The sequence below is a fragment of the Centruroides sculpturatus genome, unplaced genomic scaffold, assembly GCF_000671375.1.
Source record: "Centruroides sculpturatus isolate CEXI.00-Female unplaced genomic scaffold, Cexi_2.0 scaffold988, whole genome shotgun sequence".
NCBI lineage: Eukaryota > Metazoa > Arthropoda > Arachnida > Scorpiones > Buthidae > Centruroides > Centruroides sculpturatus.
The window spans coordinates 136,959-151,252 of record NW_019385206.1 but is presented as its reverse complement, the minus strand read 5'-3'; the positions used below and the strand labels follow the sequence as shown (position 1 = coordinate 151,252).

The window sequence follows — 14,294 nt, the reverse complement described above, 5'->3', positions numbered from 1 at the left end:
ACTGTTTTAAGCATTTTACATGCCTAAATAATAGTTTGTTATTTATAAAAAGACATTGCCGGTTACAATTTTGCAAACTTTTTGCAGTTTTGGGTTGACGTTGTAAGGCATTATCTGTTCCCTTGAAAATTATGGTAAATAGACTATCGAGTAACGTTTTCTCACAGAATTTTGAATTAAATGGATTATTTACGTTGCCTGTGGGAATGCCTGTATGTGAAATCGACATATATCTGTAATTTAATGTCCATTAAGTATAAATATATAAAACTATTCAAATCGTGCTTAAAAATACTTTGCATTGTTAGTATAATTCGTATTTCTATAAACAAATACAAACTTTGAAAGGAATTCTTTTCGTAACTGGATAAATACCACCGATCATGAAACACAACGACACTTTCCCAAATCTCTTCATGAAATTTAAGATCTACAAATAAAAGTAAACAATAAAGAATTTACTAATTATTCAAATTATATGCGAATTTTAAAAATGGTTTATTAATAGACGAAAATACAGACTTTTAACTTTTCTTCCGGATGTAAATTGCTGACAGCAAATTGTCGGACATCTTGAAAGCCATTTTGCATCTGAAAAGTAAAAAAGTATTGAAAATAATAATAAAAGATTTTTATTACCGTCATCTCGTGTTATGACAGATATTTTTAGAAACAAATTTTTTACCGAGAAAGCAAAACTACACAACAAACAAGCTCCAAAAATACAAGTGAAGGTGAAGAAGACAACTATTATTAAAAATCCTAATCTAATTGCATCATTTACATCTATAAATAAGTATGAATAATAAGAAAAACTAGTTGAACATATAAGACCGAGATAAATAACCACACTAGGATAACTAAATTTAGTATTAAGTTGACTGACGAAATTCCACAGTTCTTCGTGACGAAGCATCAAATTTCTCAGATTGAAATAGAAATTTCTCTCGCTTCTTCTCACAAGAGAAAAATCTTGTATCAATTGGTTGAATTCTATTTCGGTAAGAACTAATAAAACCCCTACTAACAGTATAGCGTAACCCATAGCGCCAAATCCGAAACAAGCAGAAAATCCACTTTCCACTGAACAAATCAGAGCTTCTCCCCGAAACTTTTCATTTTTTTCTAACGCTGGGTAGATAAAAAATACATTGAAAATCTGAAAGCAAAACACGGCGAAAATAATACCAAAAGAAAAGAGCAGACAAATGATATTAATGAAGATATTCGCTCGGTTTATCTTCTCCACAATATCCTCGTTTCTTAATGTTTTTATTAGAGTGACTTTTCTGTTTTTGAAGAAACTGAATGTAAAAGCAAAACAGCATTGTAAGCACGCGAGTGTTATTTTCAACAGAAGAGTATTGTTTTTAATTAAATCGAACCATCCAATGCAAACTGCATTTTTATTCCAACCCGGAATAATCTGCCACCACAAGAGAACCGCATTACTCCAGTATATAAACTCCAAAAATCGAATGTATTTCTTCATATATTTTCTTTTAACTAAAAGTGAAAACTGGTTATTTCGGCAGTTGCACGGTTCGAAAGGATCCACACCATAGATCATCGCATTTACCCAGAATGGTCTTAAGAAACAATGCATACAGACTTCGTTAATTGAGAACGAATTCATCATCGATTCGCTTTACCAATTTTAAGTACAACGAGAACAAGTAAAATCTATGTCTATCCTTAACACGAGAAATTCTGTTCTGCTCTGATTATTATGAAGTCTTCATTAGCGTCATTAAATTAAGTGCTATTAAATTACTGTTTGCACTTAGGAAATTCCTCACTTTAATAAGTAAGGAATTTCTTAAGTGCAAGAACAATTTAATTACGTCCATTACTTTATCGAAAGTTTAAAATAGCATCATAAGTAATGATGATCTTTAAAGATGATCGATAGACTCGATAGAAATATATATAATTCGTCTTATAATTCATATTAACTATATTTATCAGAGCTGAATTATTATTTTATTATAAATATATTACACGTGATACAAATTTAAATATATGTAGTACATTTATAAAATATTTTTAACGTTATGAATACGCTTTACTAATGGAAAAAAGAATGATAACTATGCAAAGTATGGAAGATAAAATTCTAAAATATTTTGTGCCGGGCATTATCGATATTTATAATTTCGAAGTCATTATAAAATGAATATTTTTATCGATTACTTATCATTAATTTGTATAAGAATTCGTTAATGGTTATAAATGTTTAGTTATTAATTTTTTTGAAGGAAATTCAGGACATTCTTTGTGTATATTAGAAGTACCTAGATAATTTTAAATGTTATATTAAGTATCACTTAAAAACTGAATGCACCTTTATTGACTTTTTACACGCTCTTGAATCTTTCATATACTGTACTTCAAAGTCTCTATTAAATTATAGTTAAAATGGTTTATTTTTAGAAACAAAATTATTCAATTATTGGGCATCAGCCAGCTGAGAATCTACCGTTAATGGAAGTGAGTTGCTGAAGAATGTTAGTAGAATGTTTAAATTCACCTGATTGGATGTAGGTAAACATTTGTGAGACAAGCAGGGGGTCAGGGGTTAACCTTGTCTCGCCTTTTGATTCGTTCACGGTTACAAGAAATCACCACATAGAGTCTCTCAAGTCTCCGTAGATATAACAAACACAGAAATAAATAACACAAAATAAATTGTAGCTATGCGTCGATTCCGCGCGACACGTCCGAACATGTAAGCTAAACAATAGTGTGGGGGGGTTTGAGTAATCAAGAGTTGCGTGGCGTTTAAACAAAAGACGAATCGACGAGATTTGAAAATCGCGTAACTCCGGGTTCGCGTAAGTCGGGGTAGTGTAAGTCGAGGTATTACTGTATATGAACTTTAGATAAAAATACAGGCATATTCCACAGAACGTCTTCCCGGTAAAATGTCTTCTGGTTTAGGAGCCAGCTTCCCATAAAAGTCCTTCCAGTTAGCATTCTATCTCCCTTCGTGTATCTTCCGGCCGTCTTCTATACATTCGATAAGTTAAAGGTGAAAACTAATTATTTTGGCTATTGCATGGTTAAAAAGGATCCACACCATTGATCAGACATGGGCAAATGCGGCTCTTTTTCAGTTACATGCGGCTCTTGCTGAAAGTGTTAATTTCTGCTTTTTATTATTATTTTTACAATTTTATTTCCGCAATTTTGTGAAAATATGTTTATTAACAAATTAGTTTAACATTATATTTATATTATATAATAAAATCGCGGTACAGAACTGCGGTAAAGAATGAAAAAGTACAGAGCTGCGGCTCCCATGTACTTTGCAAAAATTATATTTCGGCTCCCACTGAACTCTTTCTTGCCCACCCCTGCCATAGATCATCGCATTTACTCATCATGGTCTTAAGAAGCAATGCATACTCATTTCGTTAATAGCGAACGAGTTCATGATTTATTTTTAATTTTCTGAATACGATTGGAATAACTAAAATGTGTCTATTTTTTAGACGGCGAATTCTGTTATAACTTCAATTCCTTAGCATTACTTCGTTACTTATGTAATATCCCGTATGCAGTCTGTGAGCGTAAATTACATAGAACAGCCAGATCCATTAGTGTGATGAATTTCTTGAGTGTACACAGCAATTTAATACCACTCTTATTCATCGAAAGTGCAATTTTACAATGCTCTTTAACGCAAATCAATAAAGTCTAAAAGGACTTTTATTATCATATTATAGACTACTTAAGCACCATACAAATTAATCTTGATAATACTTTTATAAAAGGCTTTTAACATTAAAAGTGTACTTTAGTAACGGTTGATAAATATTCCTATAACTTTACGCTGCTCATTTAAAAGTTCAACGTTTTAATATAACGAATACAGTAGAGCGTCGATTATCCGAAATTCAATCATCCGAAAGAATTCCAGTCGGCAAATTTAAATTTTCGCCAGTGCTGTGGCGCTGCAATCTTTGGCTATGTCTTGGGCTACTCAAATATTTTACGTTTTTGATACTAAATTAACTTCTGAAGTATAATTTTTTATTGTTTTTATATTTTTCAATATATTTATTTTGTTTGTATAAAATAAAAAAATAATTTTTAAAGATACAATAGTCTTCGTTAGGCTTAACATTAACGAAAATTTAACGCGAAGCGACACGCAACGGAGAAAAATCTCAAGATGAGATAAATTAATATATTTTTTCGTACATAATCGGTTATCCGAAACATCGATCTTCCGTACAACCTCAGTCCTCAATTGATTCGGATAATCCACGCTCTACTGTATCTATATTCAATTCTTATATTTCATTTTTATAATAACTTATATTAAGTTGCAATTGAAAAACATTGTAGAAAATATATTCCCACTGTCATTTTTTCGCCTGTATTTTCTTAATAACGAGAACGGAGTTAAATATTGATACATGAAAGTCCAGACCGAATATGAAAATCTTATTCCCCTTTCACACTGTAATTTTTAATTTGCCTTTAACTTTTTATTTAATCCGATTTAACTACCAACAGCGAGCTCGACTTAAATCGCTTTTCCAAACAAGCTTAAGTCGATTTGATGTCTGCCAAAGGATAAAAACGTGGCGGAAGCAGATGTTCAAATGTTCTATCAAAATTAGAAAAAAAACGCTCCGAAAATTGGTCGGAAGAGGAAATAAATAACCATTTTAGTTGATATATGGAGGGAAAAATACATAACTTAGGTACGTCGAGCCAAACGGAACAGTTCGATATACGATGAAATGGCGGCAGAAATTGGTTTTCGAAGGCCAACTTTCGTAATCAGAACGTGGTCTGATATAAGTGTGAGGGACGAACAGACCCTCAATAAAATGTTATTTTAAATTTTAATTATTTTGAAATTCCATCGTCTAACTTCGATCGTTTTATTAAGTTAGGCTAAAATCCATAAAAAATTATATGGATTTGGTTTCTTGTTGAGGAGGATCCATTTAGTCATTAATGTGTCACCCGGAACGTTCGATAAAATTCTAGTATTGGACTCTAGGTCCTTAACAGCAACCTCCTGACCTCATGGAAAAAACTCAGAAGGAACCCAAGAATTCAAGAGTGGTCCTCAGAAGTCGTCCTCCCAAGTTGCCTCCTCAAGAATTAATATCGTGAAAATGGCTGTGCCTCTTTAAGGATATATTACACACGTGCCTCTACACCGTAGTGCTCTTGTTATTGGACAATCTAAAGACCCAGAACAATTTCATCGAACCTCGAAGGTTTATCCAGTCATCTTATAACAGATCTTCGACTCAGTTACAATGTATTTATCAACACGCGATTCGTTTGTAAACTCTCTCTCTCTCTCCAACGGTCTAGAGATAATTAAGGGGAACGTTAGTCATGATTGATATCGAGTATATCTGTATTTTCCTTTGTTATAATTAAAAATGTTATTGTTAGTTAATATGGAATCTGAGTGAGTCGCTTCCTGGTCTCTCTCCTCACCTCTACTCCTAATCCAACCGCTCGCGTGACGTAAGTCGCGATTTCCGAGTCTTGCGAGACTCGGTGGTGTCACATCCCACGGTCACATAAGGAAAATTTAAAATTTACCTCGAAATACAGGTAAGTTAAAACTGTGATCGTTAAATTCATTAACGTTTAATATTTAAATGAAGAATTTATATTTCGAACGTTGACACTAAATGACAAATACAAGTCGACCTCCCTATAACACTTGATTATTCCGTTTTATATGAATTCCATGTTGTACGAGTCACTTATATTTTACAAATACGTGTGCCGGGCTGTGAACTGCTCACGTATTTGTAAAATCTAAGTGACTCGTACAATATGGAATTCATATAAAACGGAATAATCAACAGTGTTATAGGGAAGTCGACTGTATTGTATTTCTTGTAACTCGTACGGTATCGTAAATGATATAGAAATCAAATTAATAACTAATATTGAATTTTAAAACCAAAAAAAATTAATCCATCTTACTTCAAGCAATGTAATTTTCTTTTTTTATTTTATTAACTACAGAAGAAGTAACACAGATTGGGCATTCGAGAGGTAGCCCATCTACCAGGCAATATTTCCAAGTACAGTCGACCACCCTATAACACGGGTTCCTATAGTTCGGATTCCTATATGACGGCGAAAAAATTGCGACGGTATCCGTACAAACATGGTAAAAAAACTCTTATAATTCGGTAAAACTTCATCCGGCAGCCGAACTACTTTCCGCCGTTTAGCGCCACACTATGAAGAGTTTAGGCGAGTAAGTCGAGTTTACTATCGTCTGTACAGTATGTAAATTAGGTACCGTAAGTCTAATACAGCACTAATTTCATACATTTCTTGTGAAAGAAACATTTCTTATTCAACGGCCATAAAAATTATTTATATTAATGATGTCTCCATAGTTCAAAGAAGTTTTCGCAGAAAAATAACTTATCAGAAATCGCGGCCGCCGTTTGGTGCGCTGCTCCTCGACGAACACAAGCTTGAGCAATGGCGACGTCGAACGGTGCGCACTCGGTAAGTAATCCTACAATTTTTTGTTTATAGCATAGTTTATACAGATTATTCCCAAAAAAAATTATACATATTTTAGAAATGTCGAGTCGAATTAGTCTAGAATCGATTAATTTTATGGAAGAAAACCTTTCAAACAGCCCTAGTCCGTAAACTTCAAACGTGTCGGGCTGTGATTGGCAAGGACTCGTACAAAATTGATTCATAAAGAACGGAACGTATCTACCGTGTTATAGGGGAGTCGACTGTAGTTCATTCTATTTTAGGGCATCAGCCAGCTCAGAATCTATCGTTAATGGAATAGAGGTGCAGCAGAGTGATAGCAGAATGTTTACATTCACCGGAATTGGATATAAGTAAACTATTATATCAAAGTCTATTACTTATAACCATCAAAAATATTTATTATTACGAATAAATTTTTCATAATACTCTGCCACTTTTAAATATAACACAACATTTTGGAAATTGTTATTACCATTTGGCATCTATAACTAGAAGAACTATGGAATACCTGTTAGATTAAAAGTTGTTACAAAACATGTAATCGTCATTTACTCTAATAAATTAATGTTTTCATATAAGTTACATTTTATTTCTGTGTATGTAAATAAAATAGTGTATGCTGTTAAATAATTGTTGTTTTTACAGAACAATAAAAATAGTTTACTTTCCCTGCATTAACTTTTATTTTTTGTTATTTTCTACTTTAAGATGGAATTGGCCCACCAGTGGCAGAGCGGTTGTTCCCCTAGCATCCTGCATGGCCGCTACTTGGCCACACAATTTCCCTAAACACTGGGAGTTCGGTCGTAGGTTCGCCCCTCACTCGGACTGGCTGGCCACGTGGAGTTTTCCGGGATTTCACGTCTGTAATGCCTGGATAGAAGCTGGTTACTCTTAGAAAGACCTCCCGAAAGGCATTATTCCTCGCGTAACGACCGTCATAAACGCATACAACTACTATTACATGACAATTACGTCACACTTTACCACGGAGCGATATAGACTAGACTCAATAGAATCTCGTGCCGGACAAGACAAAATGGAATTTTTTTCAAATTCTTTCAAAATCAATTCTTGTGAAACATTTTTTTAAAATTTCAATTAACTTTATTCAATTTTTAAAATATTGATACATAAATGCAATGCTTAAAAGGTGAATTTTTGCGACTCAATGCAAGTTTGTTGTATTGGTGCAGACATTTTCTTCTTTCGATATTCCTTTTAGTTTCATAAATGCCGAAAAGAAAGAATGTAAATTGCTGGCAACCTGAAAAAAAGCATATAATTATGTTATAATAAATGTTAAAATACAACTAGGTAAGATTTCAAAGTATTTATATTTATGGATATTGCAAAAGAACAATTTTCTATTTATATAAATTTTACACAAATTTATATAAATACAAAATACGTTTTCTCACAGAATCTCTAAATTAAATGGGTTATTTACGTTGCCTGTGGGGATTCGTGTATGTGAAGTCGACATAAAATATATGTACAATTTAATGTCCATTAATTATAAATATATAAAACTATTCAAATCGTGCTTAAAAATATTTTGCATCGTAAATATAATTCGTATTACTGTAAACAAATACAAACTTTGAAAGGAATTCTTTTCGTAACTGGATAAATACCACCGATCATGAAACACAACGACACTTTCCCAAATCTTTTCATGAAATTTAAGATCTACAAATGGAAAGTAAACAATAAAGAATTTACTAATTATTTAAGTTACGTGTAAACATATAAAATGGTTTATTAATAAACGAAAATGCAGACTTTTAACTTTTCTTCCAGATGTAAATTGCTGACAGCAAATTGTCGCACATCTTGAAAGCCATTTTGCATCTGAAAATTAAAAAAGTATTGAAAATAATAATAAAAGATTTATATTAATGTCATTTCGTGTTACGAGAGATATTTTTAGAAACAAACTCTTTACCGAGAAAGCAAAACTGCACAACAAACAAGCTTCAAAAATACAAGTGAAGGTCAAGAAGACAACTATTGCCAGAAATACTAATCTAATTACATCATTTACATCTATAAATGAGAATGCATAATAAGAGAAACTAGTTGAACATATAAGACCGAGATAAATAACTACACTAGGATAACTAAATTTAGTATTAAGTTGATTGACGAAATTCCACAATTCTTCGTGACGAATCATCAAATTTCTAAAATTGAAACAGAAATTTCTCTCGCTTCTCCTCACAAGAGAAAAATCTTGTATCAATTGTTTGAATTCCATTTCGGTAAGAACTAATAAAACCCCTACTAACAGTATAGCGTAACCCATGGCGCCAACTTTGAAAGAAGCAGAAAATCCAATTTCCACTGAACAGATCAGAGCTTCTCCGTAAAACTTTTCATTTTTTTCTAACGCTGGATACATAAAGAATACGTTCAAAATCTGAAAGCGAGACACAGCAGAAATAACACCAAAAGAAACGAGCAGACAAATAATATTAATGAAGATATTCGCTCGGTTTATCTTCTCCACAAGATCCTCGTTTCTTAATGTCTTTATTAGAGTGACTTTTCTGTTTTTGAAGAAACTGAATGTAAAAGCAAAGCAGCATTGTAAGCACGCGAGTGTTACCTTCAACAGAAGATTATTGTTTTTAATTAAATCGAACCATCCAATGCAAATTGCATTTTTATTCCAACCCGGAATAGCCTGCCACCACAATAAAAATGCTTCATTCCAGTAAATCAACTCCAAAAATCGAATATATTTCTTCATATATTTCCTTTCAATTAAAGTTGAAAACTGGTTATTTCGGCAGTTGCACGGTTCGAATGGATCCACACCATAGATCATCGCATTTACCCAGCACGGTCTTAACAAGCAATACATACAGACTTCGTTAATTGCGAACGAATTCATCATCGATTCGCTTTACCAATTTTAAGTACGACGAGAATAAGTATAATATTGTATCTATTGTCTACTTTTAACACGAGGAATTCTATTATATCTGCGTTGCTCCGTTACTTATATAATACCCTGCATGTAGTCTGTGACCATAAGTTACGTATAATATCCATTAGAGAAATGAATTTCCTACGTGTACACAGCAATTTAAGTACATTCATTAAAACTTTTATGATAAGATTATATTTAATCACGCGATTTAACGCCAATCAATAAAATCCAATAGGACGTAATAAATAGAAATTCATCCTTCGTATAAGTTGTTATAATTTTATTATATTATAAATATCATTATGTATTATATACTTATTAATTTGTATAAATAATATAAGTGAAAAATGACGAAAACTTTCCGAAAGATTCGCCCTTAAAATTTGTTGTGTAAAATCGAGGGGAGACTTGCTTTTATTTACGTTTTTTTTTTTTTTTTTTAAATAAAATTGATTCAGTGTTAAAGTTCTTATTGTGTTCGTTGCCAATACAATAACCTGTTTTATTGTTTGATATGTTTCCTGTTTATTAAATTAATTAAAGCTGTCCAAACGCTCAGACACTCACACGCACTCTTCGAAAAAAAATTTTTCTGACATTTATGAATAGAAAATAATATATAAATATTACTCTAATTTTTCATTCAGTAAAATCTGTGTAAACAGGAATTTATTTCTTGGTTCGACAGGTTTCTATGTTAAAAATAACCCTGTTTATAACGGAAACCTGTCAAACACGAAACGATATTCGGTACGGTACGGTAACTCGGTTTACACAGGTTTCACTGTAATAATAAAAGCCTATTTAGATATATTTTTATTAATTCAAATATAATGAATATAATACAGGTAAACTTCCAATGACGACCACCTGTAAATAGCGGCCATTTTTTTTTTCCATAAATTTTTACAAAGTTCCTGAAGAAAGTAACAACTAAATAATATGTTATTTTAAAAGCATTGTTTAACAGGAATGCATGCAAAATAACCTCCGAACAACGGCAAAATAACCGAACAACGGGGTGAAATTCAGTAGACAGTTAGAGTACGTCATGGAAACGCACACTAAGAAGGGATTTTTCGAAATTCCCCCGCGGGGAGAGAGCATTAAGGTTTAACCGGAAGAATGGCTTTTACTGTACTGAGTGACTTTTCTGTTTTTGAAAAAACTGAATGTAAAAGCAAAGCAGCAGTGTAAGTTTGCGAGTGTTACTTTCAACAGAAGAGTATTGTTTTTAATTAAATCGTACCATCCAATGCAAATTGCATTTTTATTCCAACCCGGAATATCCTGCCACCATAATAAAAATGCTTCAATCCAATAAATTAACTCCAAAAATTTTTTCATATATTTTCTTTTAATTAAAGGTGAAAACTGGTTATTTCGGCAGTTGCATGGTTCGAAAGTATCCACATCATAGATAATCGCATTTACCCAGCACGGTCTTATTAAGCAATGCATGCAGATTTCGTTAATTGCGAACGAATTCATCATTGATTCGCTTTACCAATTTTAAGTACGACGAGAATAAGTATAATATTCTATTTTCTATTTTTAACACGAGGAATTCTATTATATCTGCATTGCTCCGTTACTTATATAATACCCTGCATGTAGTCTGTGACCATAAGTTACGTATAATATCCATTAGAGAGAGATTTCCTAAGTGTACACAGCAATTTAAGTACATTCATTAAAACTTTTATGATAAGATTATGTTTAATCACGCGATTTAATGACAATCGATAAAGTCTAATAGGACGTAATAAATAAAAATTCATCCTTCGTATAATTTTTATAATCTTCTTATATTATAAATATCTTTATGTATTATATCTTCTTCTTGTCCACTTTTTAAAAAAAAAAATTTTAATTAAACATAAAAAATACTTAAAACTGAGAAAAAACGAAAGAAATGCGTTAATTTTGAAGAAAAAGCTTCAGATTTTATTTTCCTTTGTCTCGCCTTTCTGTAAAATTTGACACTGATGAGTCATTGTTTACACAGCTGGATGACCTTGAGAACAGCTGGAGTCGGATTTCCCGGGACATTCTCATAGAAGTCTCAGGAGGCGATGGGTTTATAGTAGGGTGAATACTAGTTGGCCGTATATTTTTAAATATTTATAAAAAATTAAAATTTTTATTGCGATTTTCGACCCCCCCCCGACTTAATTCAACTTATATATAATAAAATATATTAATTAAACAAATTAAAAAACTATCGGAGGTCGTTTTTGACATGAGAAAGCAGCTTTAAATAACTTTACCGGAAAAAAATCGGTGCACTACAACTTTAGAACGATTAATTAATTTTGATAAAAAAACTCCTTTTTTAAAAAAAAAAAAACATTAAAATGCAATAAAGCGTGAAGCGCGCGTCATTAAAAGTTGATTAAAATCGCTATAAAATTTTTTCGCGCGGGAAAAAAATTTTGAAAAAATTTAAGGACCTAAAAAACATTTCAAAAATCAAATAAAAAATTTTCGGGGGCCCAAACGCCCGGTTTTTCTTAACGCTATAAACCTTGCTCGAGGCACTCTCGAGCGTGGATCGGAAGTGTTATACTTATTAATTTGTATAATTAATACAAGTGAAAAATGACGAAAACTTTCCGAGAAATTCGCCCTTTAACTTTGTTGTGTGACGTAAAATCGAGGGGTGTACATGCTTTATCCTCGTTTTTTTAAATAAAACTGATTCGGTGCTCATGTTTTTATCGTCTTCGTTGTCACTACAATAACCTATTTTATTGTTTGATGTGTTTTCTGTTTATTAAAGCTGTCCAAACGCTCAGACACCCGCACGCACTCCTCGAAAAATATTATTCTTACATTTATGAATAGAAAATTATATATATATTTTTCTCTAATTTTTCGTTCAGTTAAACCTGTGTAAAAAGCAATTTCCTTTTCGGTTTGGGCAAATTTCTATGTTAAAAATAACCCTGTTTATAACGGAAACCTGTCAAACACGAAACGATATTCGGTACGGTACGAGCTCGGTTTACACAGGTTTCACTGTAATAATAAAAGCCTATTTAAAGGTATATATAAATTTCATATACAGTAGAGCGTCGATTATCCGAAAGTCAATTATCCGAAAGAATTCCAGTCGGTAAATTTAAATTTTCGCTAGTGCAATTTTTGGCTATGTCTTGGGCTAATCAAATATTTTACGTTTTTGATACTAAATTCACTTCTGAAATATAATTTTTTATTGTTTTTATAATTTTCAATATATTTGTTTTGTTCGTACAAAACAAAAAAATAATTTTTAACGATACAATAGTCTTCGATAGGCTTAACATCGGCGAAAATTCAACGCGAAGCGACACGCAACGGAGAAAAATATCAACATGGGATAGGTTAATACACTTTTTGTACATAATCGGTTATCCGAAACGTCGATCTTCTGAACAAACCTAGTCCCAATTGATTCGGATAATCGACGCTCTACTGTATTTTTATTAATTCAAATATAATGTATATAATACAGGTAAACTTCTAATAACGACCACTTGTAAATAGCGGCCATTTTTTTCTATAAATTTTAACACAGTTTCTAAAAATGTAACAACTAAAGAGAATGTTATTTTAAATGCATTGTTTAAAAGAAATGCATGCAAAATAACCTTTGAACAACGGCCACTCTTCAGTGGCCGTTATATACAGGTTTGATAGTATTATCATAGAATACAGTAAATTTAAAGATTTAAAGAAAGAACACCTTTTTGCTACCTTGGTTTCCAATTCGAAAAAATTGTAGAAAATAAATACCCACTGTCATCCGTTCCTCTGTATTTTGTTAATAACGAGAACTGCGTTAAAGTCGAGACCGGATATGAAAATCTTATTCCCCTTTCACACTGTAATTTTTAATTTGCCTTTAACTTTTTATTTAATACGATTTAACTACCAACAGCGAGCTCGACTTTAATCGCTTTTCCAAACCAACTTATGTCGATTTGAGGTCTGCCAAAGAATAAAAACATGGCGGAAGCAGATGTACAAATGTTCGATCAAAATTACAAAAAAAAAAGGTCCGATAATTGATCCGAAGAGGAAATAAATAACCATTTTAATTGATATATGCAGAGAAAAATCAATGACATAGGTACTGTACATCGAGCCAAACAGAACGTATTGATATACGAAGAAATGGCGGCAGAAATTGGTTTTCGAAAACCAACTTTCACAACCAGAACGTGGTGTGATATAATAAAAAAATTAAACATTTAACCTCCAAATGGAGATGGGTAAACTATTAATATACTATCAAAGTATATTACTTAGAACAATGGTTGCCAATTAGTGGTATGCGTATCCCTAAGGGTACGCGCGGCAATTTAAAATCGGTCAATTTTAAAATTTAAATGCACGAGACAAAGCAATCAAAAATATAATGGGTGGATTATCAAAAATTCGGCAATTTACAACACGATGCAGAATGCACAAATTCATTTATTTATAACTAAAAATATTCTTGAAATTTCATCAAAAAAAAATGCATTTGTGACAATACCTAAATGAAATTCTTACACAAGAATCAAAAATTGTACAATTAACACAATTTTTGTTAATTGTACAATTATAATTATTATCGTGTCAGCGAAGCGGCAATAAATTATTTACTACCATTTTGTACAACATACCTCTGCGAAAGCGGATTTTCGGCCGTGACAGACATGACAATTAAACATCGCCACCCACTTCTACTGGAAGATGACTCGAGACTAATGCTGACCATAAAAGCAACCAGATTTTACAAAATTGTGCGAAGATAATCGTGCACATTTGTCGCATTAAAATTAAATAACCTTATGTTATTTTCATTATT

The 14,294-nt window shown here is 32.1% G+C and overlaps 1 long non-coding RNA gene across 1 annotated transcript; it reads right to left on the bottom strand.

Annotated features, from left to right (window-relative positions):
* Positions 1–337: 337 nt before the first annotated feature.
* LOC111636104 lies at positions 338–776 on the bottom strand. Its single transcript, XR_002758481.1, has 3 exons — positions 686–776; positions 523–591; positions 338–430 (listed from the first exon to the last, which is right to left on the bottom strand). It is a non-coding gene; the product is annotated as an uncharacterized LOC111636104 (long non-coding RNA).
* Between the last annotated feature and the right edge of the window lie 13,518 nt (positions 777–14,294).